The sequence below is a fragment of the Dipodomys merriami genome, unplaced genomic scaffold (assembly GCF_024711535.1).
Source record: "Dipodomys merriami isolate MVZ:Mamm:240054 unplaced genomic scaffold, mDipMer1.0.p SCAF_58, whole genome shotgun sequence".
Taxonomy (NCBI): domain Eukaryota; kingdom Metazoa; phylum Chordata; class Mammalia; order Rodentia; family Heteromyidae; genus Dipodomys; species Dipodomys merriami.
In genome coordinates, this window is record NW_027206157.1 from 7,508,269 (window position 1) to 7,524,874 (window position 16,606).

At 46.8% G+C, this 16,606-nt stretch overlaps 1 pseudogene; it reads right to left on the reverse strand.

Annotated features, from left to right (window-relative positions):
- LOC138813055 (tubulin beta-2 chain-like) overlaps positions 1-16,110 on the reverse strand; it is a 174,468-nt pseudogene extending 158,358 nt beyond the window's left edge.
- Positions 16,111-16,606: the final 496 nt, after the last annotated feature.

The window sequence follows — 16,606 nt, forward strand, 5'->3', positions numbered from 1 at the left end:
GTAGTGAAGAATCGAACCCAGGGCTTTGTATGTCCTAGGAGAGCACACTACCACTGATCCCCAGGAGTCACAAGAGTACAAACAGATAAATGTGTAGATTGGTGTATAGATAGGTAAGTAGGTAGATAGATAGATAGACAGATAGATAGATAGATAGATAGAGAGGTATATGCTTAAAACAAGAAAGAGATGTCTGTACATTATGAAATAGCATATACAGTATTGCTACCGATTATTGGCAATTAAATTATCCCTTCCTTTTTTAAGTATCATGATTGAATACATGATAAAGTATTAATTGAAAATTAATGTAGTATAATTTTTGTATATAGTTTTATAATATAATCATACACTAGTAATTTATTTGTTACTTTTATAACATTTCATTTGTATGGTGTATATCAGAATGCGCCTTAGAATCTCCCACCATTCATTAGTGGCAGTATCAGGATTCAACCTCCAGGCCTAAGTTGCCTCTTTTGGCTATGGCTTCCCTAATAGCCCACCAAATATCAGCAATGCAAGGTCATGTACACTTTCTGGGCCTTGTCATTTAGACCCTGGATGGCCACAACGCAAAGGTGGAAGAAAAAGTAAAACCACCTACTTGAACTTCTGTTTTTTTTTTTTTTTTTTTTTTTGTGAGAATACCCTAAAGAGGAGTTACAATTACATGGGCAAAATAACCAGTACCCTTCTTATCAAGCATTGTTGCCTCCTCTTTGTTTCCCCTTCCCATCTCAATTTTATCCTTCTCTTTTGGTTTTTTTTACTAGCCTCAAAATTTGAACTCTGGTCCTAGGATCCCAGGGTTGGTTGTGGCAGAGATGCCAAGACCTGAGTTCAAGTCCCATGCTTTGGCCAAAAAAAAAAAAAATAAGGTCCTGGCTTGGAATTTGCACCATTTTTCTGGCAGGCTTTTGATTTGAACTCAGGGTCTGGGTAAATCTGTGACACTGTAGGTGAAGGGGGAGATCACCGTCCTTGAAAACAAGAAATTCAGACCAATTCCTAGAGCCTGAATTGAAGCCCCATCACTGGAAAAACTAACATTTATATATGAGATCTATTTATATTGCATGGGTTTACAGCTTATGACGTTTATTACACTTATTAATTTAGTATTATTACACATATAATGTTTCATTTCCTCATATCACCTAGGATATATTTGAATATGGATTATACATCATACTGAGACCAAGGACTGTCACAGAGAAGAAAAAAATGTGTCAAAATTAGCTTCTTACTCCACGAATAAATTTTTGGCCATGCTGGGATTTCAACTCACAATGCCCAATCCATAAATGGGGTCACAGTTTTAGCAGACCAGGGTCTGGCAAACTGAGCTGCCAGGAAGTCCTGAGGACCTGTGATCAAGCCACAGTAGTGTGCAATATATAGATAGATAGAAAGATAGATAGATAGATAGATAGATAGATAGATAGATAGATAGATAGATAGATAGATAGATAGATAGATAGATAGATAGATAGATAGATAGATGTATATATATGTGAGTATGTGTATATATATATATGCATATATATTCAGTGAGGGAATGTTAAGATATTATATATATAACCAATTATTAGTGATTACATTATGCCTCCATTTAATGAAGTATTATGGTTGAATACTTACAAAATCTGTAATTAAAAATTAGTCAAAACCCTTCCATTAGGTGCTAGAATGGAAGATATAAATCCAGTAATTTGTGTGTGGCACTCTAAAATAGAATCAAGAATTAACTGCAAATTATTACTTTTATGCATTCCATTAGCATTCACATGAATAGGAATGAGTTTGTCAGATTCTCCCTCCATTTGTTGGGGGCAGTCCTAGCATTCGAACTCCAGGCCTGGGTAGTTTTCTTCGAATGCAAACGATTAAAAAAAGAAGAAGAAAAAATGTCATGTCAAAACCAACTTTACAATGTCGGTGTGGGGGGGGAGGGGGGTATAATTGGGTGGGGGGAGGGGGGAGGCTGGGAAGGGAGGTGAAGGGTAAACAAAGGAGGAGGCTGCAATGCTTGGTAAGAAATGTATGCATTATCCTGCCCATGTAATTGTAGCCCCTCTGTACAGTATGTTCTCAAATAAAATAAAATAAAATTTAAAAAAAAAAAAAAAGAAGAAGAAAAGAAAGCCAGGTTTCAGCAGCTTCTGCCTATAATCCTAGCTCCTCAGGAGGCTGAGATGTAGAGAATGCCAGTTTGAATTCAGCTGGGGCAGGAAATTTCCTGACACTCTTATTTCTAAAAGACCACAGGGGAAAAAATGCACAAATGGGTGGGGCTGTGGCTCAAGGGCAGAGCACTACCCTTGAGCAAAAGGAGCTCAGGGACAGCGCCTAGGCTCATAGTTCAATCCCAGACCTGCCAAAAAAAAAAAAAAAAAGGAGGCAGTAATTCTATGTCTCTGTGTATGGATGGATGGTTTATGGATGATGGGCATTCAGCAGGTTGCCCATGCCCAGCCCCCAAACCTGGGCAAGCTGGGACCAGCACTGAGACAATACTAAGTCTGAGCCAGCAGCTTGAACAAAGCATCCTTCTCTGCCATTTAAGTACTGAAGCCCCAAAGACTTTGCCTGGGCTGGTGTGTGCAACAGGTGCATTATGTTGTGGGTGAGGTGTCCCATCAGGACACCTAGAAGCCAGCCACTGCCTCCAGGGAGACCACACTTCCTAGGCTGTAGGATTTGTCCAAGTTTCTGGCTCCATATTCTATATCCCTCTGTAGGATGTGGGGCCTGGTGCCTATCACTCATTCATCATTCCTGACTGCCAAGTCTCAGGCTGGTCCCAAATCCTGGGAAAGATAGGACATAGCCAGTGATTTCTGTGCCGAAAGGGGTTAGCCAATAAATTCCACCCTCATAGCTCCTGTTAGAAGTGAGCCTTGGGCTGCGAATGTGGCTTAGTTGTAGAGTGCTTACCTAGATTGCATGAAGTCATGGGTTCTATTCCTCTGTACCACAGAAAAAGAAAAAGCCAAAAGTGGCACTGTGACTTAAGTGATAGAGCGCTAACCTTCAGAAAAGAAGCTCAGGAACATGCTCAGTCCTTGAGTTTAAGCCCCAAGACTGTCAAAAAAATAAAAAGGGACCCGGTTGAGACATATTCTTCTGGGACTCAGAGGAGGGCCGAGGTTAGAAGTAAGAGGTAGAGGTCAGGTACTGGTGGTTCACCCCTGTAATCTTAGCTACTCAAGAGGCTGGGATCTGAGGATCAAAATTACAAGCAGGAAAGACTATGAGACACTTTTCTCCAATTAAACACCCAAAAAGCCAGAAGTAGAGCTGTGGTTCAAGTATTGGTGTGTTAGCCTTGAACACAAAAGCTCAGGGATACTGTCAAGGTGATGAATTCAAACCCCCCAGTCTTGCAAAACACACACACCAGTCAGCCTTCACAAGTTCCATCTCTAGCAATTCCATATTTTTTTTAAAAAAGAGGGAAAAGTGAAGGAAAGAGTTGCTCCAGGAGGTGATACAACCTGTGCCAAAATTCCACAGGAGTTATAAGATGTGGAACAGGACAGAGAGCCTCAGGCAGAAGGTACAGCATGGGCAAAGGTCCTGAGGTATGGTGTAGAGCCGGTGGTGTGGGTGGAATGAAGGTTCTGTGGCTTCAGACAAGTCTGGCAGGACATTCAAGGCTGGGTCAAGGTTTGTACTTGAATCACAGGTAGGGCAGAGGGTGGGGACCCAGAATGGGGCCCAGGGGGAAGATTAGCTTGGCTTTTCACCATGTACCCCAGCCATTTTCAGTGGCTGGAAGCCTATTTTTCACAACTCCTGACCCTCAGAGGCCTCCTTTGCATGGAGGAGTCAGGGCAAATGCAGGGAAGAACTCTTTCTTAAGAAAAGTTTCTAGCCATCAGTGGCTCAACCCCTGTGAATCCTAGCTATCCAGGAGACTGAGATCAGATATAGCGGGTCAAATACAGCTCAGGAGAAGAAAGTTGGTGAGACTCTTTTCTTGCCAATGAACTACCAAAAGACAGAAATGGAAATGTGGCTCAAGTGGTAAAGTGCCAGCTTGAGAAAAAGTTAAGAGACCAGGGCTCAAACTGAGTTCAAACCCCAGTACTGGCACAGAAAAAAAAAAATAAAGAAAAGCTTTAAGAAGCTCCTAGCCCACTGTGGTGAAAGGCCAGGTCAGCTAAGTGCATGTGGCTCTTACATGTCCTCCTAGATCCTCAGGAAGCTGAGATCAGAGGATCGTGGTTCAAATCCAGCCCTGGAAGAAAGTCCAGGAGACTCTGATCTCCAAGGAACCATCAGAAAACTGGAGAACATGCTGTGGCTCAAGTGGTAAGCTGAAGAGCTGAGCTACAGTGCCCAGGCCCAGAGTTTGAGCCCCATGACCAACACCTGCTTGTAGCTCACTCTGTGACTCTAGGCAGAGTACTTTCCAATGGGCCCCTGAGAGTCGGGTCTCCCAATGTCTAGGTGTCTTCAGAGCAGTCTCTTTGGCGGCCTTTGTGTATGGAACAGGCCACAGTATCAGAGAAGGGTCCCGCCTTGGGGCATGGAGGTCATCAGCCTGGTCATCAGAATGGCATCAGTCATGGGTACAGTGTGCATCTGAGCAGTAAACTGATGTCTCAGACCACGGTTCTGGGCCAGGAGGGCCAGGAGCTGCAAGATGGCACAGCAGGTAATGCCTACTCATGCGGGTATCACAAGTTTGCGACTCTGTCAGGCACACCTTGGGCAGGTGTTGAGTTGGGCTCATGAAAGACTTGTAGGCTCAGGTATCCACATCTGGCTGGCTGATGCTTGTAGCAGTCGCTATCCCAGGAGTCACAGGGCTCGGAGCCCTGCTTTCCTCTCCACTGCTTGGGGACAGATGAAGTCTTCAATCTTGGACTGACTACAAAGGAGCATCCATAGTGTCCTTCCCTTGGTCCTGTGGCCCCGTGCACGGATGGAGGGCAGATTCCATGGAACTTCCTGCCATGGCCCAGACCCACTTGGCCCAAGAAGGACTTATGGAGAAACCACTTGATCTACTTTGAGAGTTTACTATGACTATGCCTCAGGAGTGCCCCCAGTTCTAGCTCAGCTCATCATTAACAACTTCCTGTGTGTGTGTGTGTGTGTGTGTGTGTGTGTGTCTGTGTGTGTGTGTGTGTCTGTGTGTGTGTGTGTATGTGTGTATGTGTGTGAGCATGTGCATGTGTGCATGCATACCCATGCATCTTTGTGCTAGGGCTTGAACTCAGGGCCTGGGATCTGTCCCTCAGTTTTTCTGTTCAAGGCTACCACTCTACCAGTTGAACCACAGCTTTTCTTCCAGCTTTTGGGTGGTTATTTGCAGAAGGGACTCTCACACACTTTTCTAGCTGGACTGACTCTGAATGGTAATCCTCACATCTCAGCCTCCTGAGGAGCTAGGAATAGGACAGCATCGGCTAGTAGCATCTGGCCACACTTTCCTTCTTGGCTAAAACAGAGTACCTCTCTCCCAGCCAAGTACCCAGCTTCAGCTACCCCTCCTAACTCAGGCTTCAAAGGTAACATTCCCTCCCCTGAGGACAAAGAAATAGGATCAAGTTTGAGCTTTATGTTCTCCACACAGTCAGGGGCTGCTGAGAGCTGATGTGGAGGTCAGAGGATCTAGGCCAGGGCAAGTAGACAATGTGTTAGAACAGAAGAGAGTATGAGAAGACATCCTTGTACCTAGATGCCAGTGGCTCATGTCTGTAATCCTAGCTACTCAAGAGGGACACCTGAGGATCAATCAAGATTCAAAGCTAGCCTGGGCAGACTCTTCTCTCCAATGAATCACCAAAAACACTGGAAAGCAGAGCTACCCTAGTTCAAGTGGTACAGCACCAACCTTGTGCAAACAAGCTAATGGATACCACCGAGGCTCTGAGTTCAAGCCCTGGTAAACACACACACACACACACACACACACACACACACACACACACTTACATGTGCACGTACACACACATACACACGGTAACATCTTTAGCAGTTGCCAGTGGCTCATACCATCAAACCCAGCTACTCAGAAGCTGAGCTCTTAAGATGGCAGCTTGAAGCCAGCCCAGGCAGGAAAGTCCACTAGACTCTTCTCTCCACTAAACTAGTAAAAAGGTTGAAAGGTGAGCTGTGGCTCAAGTGGTAGAGTGTTAGCTCAGGGACAGTGCCTAGGCCCTGAGTTCCAGTTCTGAGATATTTTTTTCTTAATAGACACCCTTTGCCATCCCCATACCCACAGGCCATACATCCATATTTTGGTATCCTAGATCTCACTTCCACTCCTGCCACTTCCACAGCACTGCCACAAGAGGCTGGTGTGTGGCCAGCACTGGATTAAGAAGTGAACATACACAAGGGGGACATAGCCAGATCAAGGCTAATGCTCCAGAACATTGAGGTATTGGCCATACCAGTCTCTCATCCCCCAGTTTCTTGGCTATGGAATCTAAAGTCTGTGCCTCTGTATTCTGGGCATCTGAAATTGTCTAGAAGGACCTAGAGAGGCCCAGCTGGGGCTGGAAGATACTTTCCTGTGGTAAGGTACATTGACATTTCCTAGACACTGACAGATACTTCCAAGCCACCATGGCTTCACCTCCCATGTAGCCCCAGAAGATCCTTGGTTGGGCGGCCTTCAGTCAGCTGTCATGCTTGAGTTGGCCAGAGCCACTGGCAACCGCCCTTCCCCCACTCCACTACCAGCCTACAGGAAGGGACATGCAGCCAGAAGCCCAACTGAGAAAAAGTACAGGACATCACATGACTGAGTCCTCGCCCCCCTCACCCTGTTGTCAGGGGAGAACCTATGCCCGCCTGACCTGCTAACGCAGAATCCCCTGAAGGTGGCCAAAGACATGGATAACCAGACTTGGGCCCCAAAGAAAAGCTGGAATATGCAGGTCTCTGGCAATTTAAGACTCATTGTAGACCCTGGTAGGGGGCTAAAGGCAAGGTTGCTGTGCAGGAAGGGCACCAACTGAAGTCAGAAAGAGGCAAAAAGGCACCAATGAAGGGGACAGAGAAAGATGAGGGAAAAATACACACACACACACACACACACACACACACACACACACACACACCATGGGTAGCCCAAGGCCTCAGCAGTCCCTGAGCACCTTAACTTCCCAACCCTTGAGAAGATGGCACTACCATCCTCAGACCAACTGTAGACAAAACTCAGAAACTCTCACATGTCTGGAATGGCTCATGACACAGCATGCCATTTCCTACTGTACACACCGCTATGTAGAATACTCAGCTACCTTATTTTTATTTGTTGGTCATGGGGTTTGAAGTTTGGGCTTGTGCGCAGTCCCTCAGCTCTTCAGTTGAAGGTGCACGCTCTACCACTGGAGCCACAGCACCACTTCCGGTTTTCTGGTGGTTCACTGGAGATAAAGTCTCACATATTTTCCTGCCCAAGCTAGCTTTGAAACTCTATCCTCAGATCTCAGCCTCCTGAGTAACTAGGATTACAGTTGTGAGCCACTGGCAACTCCTGGCTTCAGTCACCTTCTCACACCCAGGGTAAACCCACCTTGTCAGGTCACAAACCACATGCAACCCTTCCCTTCAGACTTTGACACCAGCATACAAAACCATTCTGCCATGGATGGGGAGAATATAATTGACACTACCCTCCCACCCCTATTCCCATTCGCCACTCCCTGCCTAAGAAAGGCCACGACCTCTGGAGTTCTTGGTAAGGCAAAGCCCACCATGCTGTAACTTCACCCTTGGGCAAAACTGGGCAGTTCTTAGAAATGTCTCTACTCTGAGGCCAGCACCTGGTCTCCCAAACCACAGCAAACCCACTCCTTCACCATCTCTTGCAGGCAAGGGCAAGGGGTGTCTTTCTTTCTTGTTTTTTTTTTTTTTTGTTTTGTTTTTTTTTTTGGTTGAGGGTCTTAAACTCAGGGCTTGGGTACTGTCCCTGATGATGATTTTTGCTCAAGGCCAGTGCTCTACCATTTGAGCCATGGTGCCACTTCTGGTTGGAGATTGGAGATGAGACTCTCCTGGGACATTCCTGACTGTGCTGGGGAAACAAGATACTCCCGAGTAACCAGGATGACAGCCATGAGCCATCAGCACATGGTTTACGGTGTCTCAGACTTTAGAATTTCCAACTAGTCCTCCTCTAGACACTCCCACCTAGTCACTCCTCTAGATCCCTTAGGGACAGCAAAGGGAGGCTCAGGATCTGGGTAGTGCCATAGGCACTAAAGTGCCCCTTCCATATAACTACTCCTCTCTAACCTCCCATCTGCCTCCTCTGGAAGGCATGGTCATCTGGGGCAGATCAGACACACTAGGACTTCTGGGGCCTGCCCTGTATCCCCCTGCCCCACCCAACCGGTATCTGAGGATTTCTGGGGCCAGCTGTTCCATGTCGTGGTGGAAGATGTTGGGAGGGTTGCTGATAACTGGGTCCAGGGGATGCCAGGGCAGAAGGAGTGTCCAGCTCCCCTCTGTCAAAGAAGGAGACACATAAAAATGGATGGATCTACTAAGAGCTACAGGGCATAGCCATCCACCTGTCACCAAGGACTCTTGGAGTGCTGTTTTATGTTGACAGTCTAAGGGCTATACCTCGGGGTTTAGGTGCTATACACAAGCGTCTTTTGGTCGAGGCCAGTGCTCTTCCACCTGAGCCACGGTGCCACTTCCAGCTTTTTCTGTGTATGTGGGACCTAGGAATAGAACACAGGGTTTCCTGTGTGCTAGTCGAGCCCACTACTGCTAAGACAGAATCCCAACCCTGTTCTTCTGTAACCCCTCAGGCGTGTCTCAGGACAGTCTTGCACATCTGTACTGAGTTTCTCAGCAGCAGCTCTGGCTGAAAGTGAACATGCTCCTCTATGTTGTTCTTTATGTACAGCACCTTTGCTCTGTGTGCTTCCTGTCAGAAACTCCTTGTTAAGCAAGACCCCTTTTCAAGTGCTGCTTCTAAGAAGCCTGCTCCAATCACCCTGGCAGAGTGGGGTCTTCTCTCCTCTGCAGGATGTTGGCCTTGTCACGCTCTCCCTTCCTGCTGGTGTGGGTTGAAAGCAGATGAAGGGGAAGGTCTGGCTTTTACCACCCAATTTCTGAAGGCTCTGATACACTACCCAGGGACTGGTTCTGTATCACACTCCATGAGAGGGCACTCGAGGCCCAGGCAGTCTGGGGGCAACAACATGGGTCCATTTCTTTGGTGGGCTTGAACTGAGGATCTGGGAGTTGCGTCTGTGAGTTTTTGTGCTCAAGGCTGGTGCTTTACCACGTGAGCCACAGCTCCACTTCTGACTTTTTGGTGGTTCCATGGAGAGAAGAGTCTCACCAGCTTTCCAGCTTATGGCTGGCTGCAATCTTTGATCCTGAGATGTCAGGATGTCAGGTGTGAACCTGAGACAGTGCCACGGACCGGCTCTGTCGGGACGACGGAGGACACCTGGTGGAGGTAACTGGAACAGGTGGGGAGATGGCAAACAGACAACTCACACACAAGAGGAGTTAATGCTGAGTGCGATTTATTGCAGAGGATAACAAGCTTTTATAGCAAAAGTCTCCATGAGAAAGGGCAAAAAGTTACACAATCTTGTTGCAAGGCTTCGTTCTTGGGTGGTCACCAGCTGGTCGCCTGATCTTGTTTTTTGGATGACGAGTTATGACGATAGGCACTTGTTTTCGGCTTTACGTCTATTTTTAAGAAATACAATTGGTTTTGATGTTTATCACCTATTAACCATTAACCAGAGCATATGGGCAAAGTGCTGGACAGAAAGGCATGAACTCTAGTACTTTATTATTATTTTTGTTTAGTTTTGTACTTTATGTGTTTTAAATCTTTTCTAAGCAATTGTGCTTCTTTGCCATTCTTTAGAGGGTCCCCAATTTGTGGCCAAAAATCATGATATTCAGTATAATTAGTTAAATCTGGCCATATATCAAATTTAAGCTCATAGTGTCTTCTCTGTAACCCATTCACAAAATTTTTTACTCTTTTTCATAGAGGCCTTAACTGTCTCATAAGATCTTTCTTGTTTCTTTTTTTTTATAATAAGCACTAGATCTAGCGAGTCTCTCAGTAAATAGAGAGTAATAGGAAGTTCTTTCTCCTAAGTAGTTTACCCAACGGTTGCTATCCTTATCATACACACCTGTAAAAGGCTATGGATCTGGGGGAAGTCTTTGGGGTCCTCTAGATAATGGAGGATTCCACCGTTTTCTTCTGATAAGTCATTGCCACCTTCCATCTAACAACCTTTTAGGAATCTTATTTAGCTTTTGGCTAAATATCCCTCTACATCTTTCTTATCTACAGGATATCTATATGGGTCTATTGTATATGTTTCAGGATTAAAGGGAAGTCTCCAATAGCCATGCACTCTTTTTGTTTTAGCCGTGCCAACAGCTTCTTGTAAATCTCTTACAAACAATTCCTTCTGCTGAAGTGACGTCATGAAACCCCCAATACTTTTATATTTACTTATGACTTGTCTAATAGCCTCCATAAGAGGGGCTTTTAGGGTAGCACTTAACTCTGGTGAGTTAGTCATATTCTTAGGACACTCATCGGATGTTGGAGTCATCAACACTTCCAAGAAAGAGCCCTGAATAAGGGAACGTTGAGCATGAGTAAGTAGAACAAACAGCAGGAACAGTAAAAGATTAATAGGCACTCCTATACAGCGAAGAAAAGAAAAACAGGAACAGAAACATATCTTTACCAGGGGCTTGCCAGCCTTTCCAGGAGGTAGGCCTCTTTGATGCCCCATTTTCTGAGGTAGACTTCGGTGAAGTCCCATTCTCAGAGGTAGGCCTCTTTGAAGCCCCATTCTCTGAGGTAGACTTCGGTGAAGTCCATTCTCAGAGGTAGGCTTCTGTGAAGCCCCATTCTCAGGTCTTAAAGTAGGTGTTCCATGCTAAGCAGACACCGCCGGAGTAGGCGTGGCAGTGACGGGTACCAAAGCCTTTCTTTTGAGCTTCTTTTTATCTCATGTCAAGTAGCGAGCCCTAGTTAAAATAGTCATTTACAGGGGATCAAGTTCCTCTCCTAGGTCAGTTAATCCAAGGAGATGAAGTGTCTTTGGAAAAAGCTAGTCTGAATTGGCCTGGGTGAGTATGTGTGTGTGTGTGTGTGTGTGTGTGTGTGTGTGTGTGTGTAAGTTTTGGGGATACCTACTCTATCTCTCCGGTTCCTTATCCTCCCTGTGCTGAGTACAACCAGGCTCCCCACCCCAAGGAAGGCGGGCAGGGGAGGGTACACAAGGTCACATTGAGTGGAATGATCTGAATTCTATCCTTCAACTGAAGCCTGGAAAGATAATGGAGAGAAGGAGAAGTTTAGAGGAACATCAAGAGAAGCCCATTATCTTTGGATACAAGTACCAGAGAGAAGACTGAATCCATCCTTTTTGGTAGTAAGGTAACAGACGCCCATTCTTCATTTATTTCATTATTTTTTGTGAGTCCTAGGGCTTGGATTCAGGGCCTGATTGTCATCCCTGAGCTTCTTTTACTCAAGGATGAGGCTCTACCACTTGAGCCACAGCACCACATCTGGATTTGTGTGTGTGGTGGGGTGGTTGTTGCTTTATGGGAGATAAGAATCTCACAGACGCTCCTGTCCTGGCTGGCTTTGAGTCACGTCCATAAGACCTCAGCCTCCCCAATAGCCAGGATGATGTGCAGGAACCACCGACACCTGACCACCACCATCCACTTATAATCCCCTAGGGCAAGTGCTGGACCACCTGCACTGCACCCCCTTGTGAGTGGGAAGCAGACATGGGTGGGTTTGATACTTCAACAGCCTACATACCTTTGAGCATTGTTCCAGGTCAGTCTGATGGCGGCTTCCTCGTCATACACAGCAATGACTTGGCTCTGTCACAAGAACAAATGTCCCCCAGGAGGTGGCAGTTCTGGGGTCTTTCCTCTTCACACTGCCCCCACTCCTCGAAATGACACCCCAGCAAAGCGATATAGACATAGAGTGAATTCATTTTCTTATAACCAGGGTCTGGCCAGAAGGGTAACAGTGAGGAATCCCGATGCAGACCAGCCTGAGCATATATTGAGACTCTATCTCAGAAATGCCCAAGACAAAAAGTCTTGGCTCGCATGTTAGAAGACCTGACCGGCAAGTCTAAAGCCTTGAATTCAAACCCTAATATACCAAAAAGAATCAGAAGCCCTGGTGCCAGAGGCTCATGCCAATAATCCTAGCTACTCAGGAGACTAAGATCTGAAGATCACAGCTCAACATTTAAAATAGGGTTGGCCTCACCCATCAGACATCATGATAAGACCCAAAGTCTGAAGCATGAAAGTGTGCTCCATATTAACAGGGCTCTCATCCTTACTAAGTGCTGGCCATGCTCTTTGTCCCCCTGGGGAGCCACCCCCTGTGGGCTCCACCCCCAGGTCCTCCTAAGCTCCTTCTGCCACCAACCAGGCCCAAGGAAGTAGACAGCTCCAGGACATACAAATCCCTTGGTCTTATAATTTAGCAGTGCTGAGTCCCCATCAAGCATCTCACCCTTTCAGGTCCCCAGACCTCAGCCACAAAGTACATGTACCCACCAAAGAAAGCACGCAGAAGTTACCAAAGGGTCCACTGCTCCTTGTTACAGCCCACTTCCACACTCACACACACACACACACACACACACACACACACACACACACACACATACACACACACAACCTGCAGGGGTGGTTCATGTTTGTCTTCCATGCTACTCAGGAGGCTGATGTTTGAAGATCACAGTTCAAAGCCAGCCCATTCTGGAAAGACTGTGAGGCTCTTATCTACAGTGAAACACCAAAAATCTAGAGGTGGAGCTATGGCTCAAGTGTCAGAGCAAAAGCTTTGATCACAGAAGCTCAAGAACAGCACCTAGACCCTGAGTTCAAGGCCCAGATCTTCTAACTCCAAACACACACACACAGACATAGACACAGACACAGAAACACACACACATGCACACACACACACACACACACACACACACACACACACACACACACACACACACACACACACACACACGGACAGCCCAAGGCTTCGGCAGTCCCTGAGTACAGACCCATGAACTGTCTCAATTAGGATCACATCCTACCCTCAAGAAGGTGGCACTACCGACATCAGACCTACTATAGAAAAACCAGTAAGCCTCTCACATATCTGGAATGTATCATAGTCCAACATGGCAGTTCTTAATGTACATACTGCTATGCCGAAAACTTAGCCCCCTCTTTTTTTTGTAGTTGGTCATGGGGTTTGAACTCTGGACCAGGGTAGTGTCCCTCAGCCCTTCAGCTGAAGGTGAGCAATATCCCACTTGAGCCACAGCACCAAATCCTGTTCTCTGGTGGTCCATTGGACATCAAGTCTCACAGACTTTTCTGCCCAAGCTGGCTTGGAACCATGGTCTTCACATTTCAGCCTTCTGAGTAGCTAGGATGACAGTTGTGAGCCACCAGCGGCTTCCGGCTTCACCTCATCAGGCCACAATCTTCTTTCAACCCTTCACTTCAGACTTTGTCACCCAGCATCCAAATCCGTCCTTCAATGGAGAGAATACAGACACAATAATCCCACCCCTGCACCCATTTGCCCACTCCCTGCCTGCCACAGTCCAAGTCCTCTTGAAGCTCTGGCTTCAAACTGGGGTAAACGGGGAGTTCTTAAAAATGTCTGTACATTGAAGCCAGCAGATGGTCTCCCAAACAAAGCCTCTCCCCCACACACACCTCCACCATTTTGCTTTCTTTTTTCAGTTGTGGGGCTTGAATTCTGGGCCTGGGTGCTGTCCTTGAGTTTTTCAGCTCAAGGCAAGCACTCTACTACTTGAGCCACAGCACCACTTCCAGTTTTCAAGTGGTCCGTTGGAGATAAGAATCTCAGGGTCTTTCCTGCACATGATAGCTTTGAACCATGATGCTCAGATCTCAGCTTCTAAGTACCTAGGATGGCAGCCATGAGCTACTGGCACCTGGCCAAAGATAATTTTCCATCCTTTTCATCCTATCCCCTCAGGAGACTGATATCTGAAGACTACAGTTGGATTCCACCCATGGCACAAAGTCCATTAGAACTTTTTTCTACAATTAAACACCCAAAAAAGTTGGAAGTGAAGCTTTGGCTCAAATGGTAGAGTGCTAGCTTTGATCATCAAAGACAAGGGATAAAACCCAGTCCTTAGTTTCAAGCTTTTTCTAGCAAAGACCCACCCAAAAAGGGAAGCAGGTTGGTACACGGGAGCTCAAAGTTCACACATAATACTCAGGACTCCCAGAACAGACCCCATCTGGCTCTGATTCTCTAGATTCTATGTCCTACATCATGGCAGTCTTAGATGGGACTGACCATGCACCAACTTAGGATGTTGAAGTACAATCTCATACTGAGGATCCCCTGACCTTATCAAAGACTCAGGATCTCTCATTCTCCTACCTTGACACTGGGCAGCAAGGTGAGTTGCAGTTATCCAACCACAGGATGTGAATATGAAAGGATTTCTCTGCCAGGGACTCCAACTGGAGGGGCTCTAGGTCCCTCTCTCTCTGGAAGAAAAGTGCTGGTCCATCCCAGGAATGTTCCTAGGTTGTAAGTATCCTCAAAGAAACAACCCTGCTCAGAGCCCAGTGCCTCTTGTTTTCCCACCAGCCTCTATCCAAGCCTGCCCCACCTTCAGTCAGCCCTTTCTGAATCCCAGATATGCCATGTAGACTAAAGGTTGAGCCAGCAAAGAGACCCACCTCTGCCTCTGAGAATGGCAGTCACGTGGTCCTAGTGCCCTCTACAGGAAGTCTCGAAGTAACTCAGGTCTCCACTCCTTCCTCATTCCCTGACTGTCCTGTGCCAGTGACCCACTTACCTCTGTCTATGGTGGCGGAATAAACACCGGGAGTGTCATCTTCTGATTGAGCCAACGAAAGTCCCAGTCCCCAAGGATGTACTGCACAGGCATCCTGCAGTGGACAACAGCCAGGCAGTCAATGGTGAACCCAAGGTTCCAGGACTCTTAATAGAAGTGTGGCTGGGTCAAAGACTCTATAACTGGTGGTCTATAGTGTCAGGAAAGGTCATGGCTCCAATGTCCTGAAACACCTGATCTTGGATCTTCCTACCTCTTCCCTCATCCCAACACCTCCCTAGCCCTTAGACAATTTCTTATTATCTGTCCAGGAAATAAACTTGCTGGGGCTGGGATAATTGAAACCTGGTGACCCCCCCTGAGCCCTAGGTCCTTCCTGAGGCTGCTTCCCCCTGCAGTTGGTGACCACACAGCTCCTGGATGTCATGAAGTTGCTGAAGGGTCAGTGGCTTAATCCTACATACTGGCTATAGGCTCTGAAATGTTACCCACAGAGATTGTGAGTGGTTGGCTTTCTTGATCCAGGGACTCCAAACCAAGGCTCGCATGCTCCCTTCTTCCTTCCTTTCCTCTTTTTTTCCCTTCGTCCTCCCTTCCTCTCTCTCTGTTTCCTTCCTTTGTCTCGCTCCTGGCCTTGAATTCAGAGCCCGGGTGCTGTCCCTGAGCCTTTTTACTCAAGGCGACCAGTCTACAGCTTGAGGTACACATCCATTTCTGGCATTTTCTTTTTGGTTGTTAGTTGGAGATAAGAGTCTTATAGTCTTTCCTGTCTGGGCCTTAAGCCTTGATCCTCCCATCTCAGCCTCCTAAGTAGCTAGGATGACAGGCATGAATCCCCAGCATCCAGTTCAAACCAAGGTTTCTTCATGTGCTGTGGAACCAGCACCAGAACCTTTCATCATCTATGACCCCCACTCCCTTACTCCCTTGAGCATGGCGCATACTGTAACTCTTTGTTGGATTACTAAATGAGCATCTGTCTATGACAATATTATAGAAAAGTCCCATTCAATTCATGTAAGTATCCTGGGGGAGGGCGGGGGGAGGCAAAGCCTGATGTAGCTCTCCCACAGTTCTCCCTCGTCCCTCTTCCCACTCTCCTGATGCCACCACACTTAACTGTTTTGGCTCCCAGGATGTGAGCCACGATGTGCTCGTTGGATTCTGGGGCCATTGGGATGCCTATCTTCTCAAAGATCTCTGTCCAGTGGCGACCAACTCTGTGGCACTCCATGCCCCCTCAGGTGTGAATGAGGTTGCCGTGAGCTGAACCCCTGGCTCAAGTGGCTTCCTTTCCTCTCCGTGGGGCCAGACAGGATGGTCCACTATATCTGGCCCCAAGTTTCATGTTACAGAGAAAGGATTCTCGAGGCATCCCGGATCTCTAAATCTCCCACAGTCCATTGCAGGTGCTGAAAATCATCTCTGCTCACAGCTGGCAGGCTGGGGATGGTGAGGTCACTCTCTGCTCCCCATGACATCCTTGACTGTGGTGATCACCCTAGAGAGAGCTGTAGAAGAATCAGCAGCTGCCAGAGAAAGGCAGTCAAGGCACGACATTCATAGCAGACCATCTGGCTTGGGAACTCTGTGTGTTCCACTTTGAACTTCACTGTCTGACCGCTGAATTGGTTCATGTAATTTCACCCATGAACCCAGGCATTAGTGGAAATTGCCAGCTTCAAGAAAAAAAAAAACCTGGAAAAGGTGGCATATCACTTGTCCCAATC